This window comes from Parasteatoda tepidariorum, chromosome 4 (genome assembly GCF_982258835.1).
Source record: "Parasteatoda tepidariorum strain Cologne lab strain chromosome 4, Ptep-v5.0, whole genome shotgun sequence".
In the NCBI taxonomy this organism is placed as follows: Eukaryota; Metazoa; Arthropoda; class Arachnida; order Araneae; family Theridiidae; genus Parasteatoda; species Parasteatoda tepidariorum.
This window is the reverse complement of record NC_141758.1, coordinates 33,316,499-33,319,026: the sequence shown is the minus strand read 5'-3', so window position 1 is coordinate 33,319,026 and position 2,528 is coordinate 33,316,499.

Genomic DNA, 2,528 nt, shown 5'->3' with positions numbered 1-2,528 from the left:
CTCTGGATATTGAACTTTGTTGTTGTTGTTGTTATGAATATAAGGCTGCCATTGGCAACTAAATCGTCTATTTTAAAGCAATATCAACTAGGGCGACTATTTTAGCAGAAATATAAGTAAAAACAACTAATTTACAATGAGTTGCGTAAAACCGGTGACTTTTTTTTAGCCAATTAGCGACTAAAATGAAGAATAGCTTCCCCACAGTTTCTCCCTTTCCCCACTTTTTTTTTTTTTTTTGCCGCGCTTTCGTTTTATCCAAACTTTATTCTTCCTCAGTCAAAAGCAAGACAGACATGTGTTACCAATCAGACTAATGGAATTGTATTGCTCCTCCTGCTTCAGGAAGCTAATGTAATATCTCTTAGGATTGCGCTTTTTTCCCCTCTTTTAATGCAAAATTAAAACAAATTGTCTGTAAATACACAAAATGTGTAGTTAATTTTTTTAGAGCGATTTAGAATAGAAAAAAAAGGCACATGGTGAGATATGTATATGTGGGTGATTCTCACGAAATATGACAATTCACTAATACTTTAATTCTAAAAGAACTTTTTTTTAAAAAAAATATTAATAAATAGCATTGCTGTTAGCATTTTAAAATGACTTTGCTCTAGCATCGACTGATAGTTAAAAAATTTAATTGAACTTCAAAATTTCATGTTTTTGTTATGTCCCAAACAATGTCTCCAATAATAACTAGCTTCAAAACTTCCCATAAAATTTTCAATATCTAATTTTTTTTATCTCAACCGGTGTAAGCATTTCTAGAATATACGCTGACGGTATTATTTACAAAAGCTTATTTCACCCTACAATAAGTTTAATTTATTGCGCACAAGCTGCAAGTAAATAGAACTCATAAGATAAGTTCAAAATGAAGATAAAACAAAGGTAAATTACAAGCAAATGAAAAAAAGGGGAAAAAGAAAAATAATAGTAATAAAAATAACAAACAACTGGGGAAAGAAAAAGAATTAATTTAAAAAAAAGGATAGTTTCTGTAAAAAATCCGGAAAATAAAAGATATAATCTTTTCATCAGCCCACACGATTATATCCGCAAAAAAAGTGCTTTCTAATATTGTATCAATATAGCCAAAGCAAAATAATAGTGTGAGGAGCACTCAAAAAATTTTTTACAAAAATTACGACAAATAAAATTAAACACAAAAAGTAAAAATAACACGTAAAAACAGCAAATAAAATATAAAAAAAAAGAGCAGAATAAAACAAAATCTATAAAGCTAGTAGCGAAATAAAATGAACTTGAGTTGAGTATTAGTAAGTCCTACAAACACTCTGCTTTCCGCAGAAAGATAATCACTCGACCAAACGGACGTCACGGCGAACTTTGACATCACTGGTCTAGGAATAGTTTTTACTCTACATCCGCGCCCTCAACCAATGTTTCCTTATTGCAGCTGAACATAATTTGTTCTTTTTTTGATTGATTTTTATAAGTTGTAATGATTAATAATAATTGATAACATTCAGTCTCTTTACCAGAAAAATCTGAAATTCGCAAATTTTCTGACACATTTTTTTTTTTTTAAAAGATTTATAATTAGGAAATTTTGAAATCAAGAAAAGAAAACTTATACGTTCTTAAAATTTAATTCTTTACATCATTCTGAAATTCAAATATTTGAAATAAAATGAAACACAATTTATGTACGTACAAAAAATAAATAAGTATAAGAAAGAACATTTTAGTAAAAATTCCAAGCTAGTCAAAACATTAATTTCATATAAAGCGCAAAAAATTGGAAAATGATAATAATTGCTGAGATATAGTCTCATTATTGCCTGTTAGTGCTCAAGTAGTTTGCTAGTAAAGCGTTTTCTTGGTTTTCATTTGTGTGTAATGGAAATTCTAAATATTTTCATTCAAAAAGTCTTTCAAAATATGATTTTACTCCTCTATTTCAATTACAAGGTACTTTGATATCTGATGAACAATAATAGCATTACATTTAGCTGTAATGCTATTATTGTTCGAAAATCTAAAAGACTTTTTCGTGGTTTTCCATTGCATTTAACGCAACAATTGTTTTGTCTAAATTTTAAATAATATATTATAGGTTATTACAAAAGCTTTTATAAACATGATTTTACTCTGATATTTAAATTGCAAGTTACTTTGATTTCTGGGTCGTGTTGAAAAATAAAAATATAAGAAAAGTATTTCACTACATCCACTAAGATGACAAATTGTCTGTCGAGGTTTTAAAAAAAACTAATGGTTAAATAGATAATTCATCGCGATAATGAACATTTAGCTAGAATGCTTTTATTGTCACTGATCTAAAAAAATACTTTTTCGTGGTTTTCCCTTGCATTTAACGCAACATTTGATTTGTCTGAATTTTAAATAATATATAGGTTATTACAAAAGCTTTCATAAACATGATTTTGCTCTGATTTTTAAATTGCAAATTACTTTGATTTCTGGGTCGTGTTGAAAGTTAAATATGTAAGAAAAGTATTTCACAACATGCACTAATATGACAAATTTTCTGTCAAGGT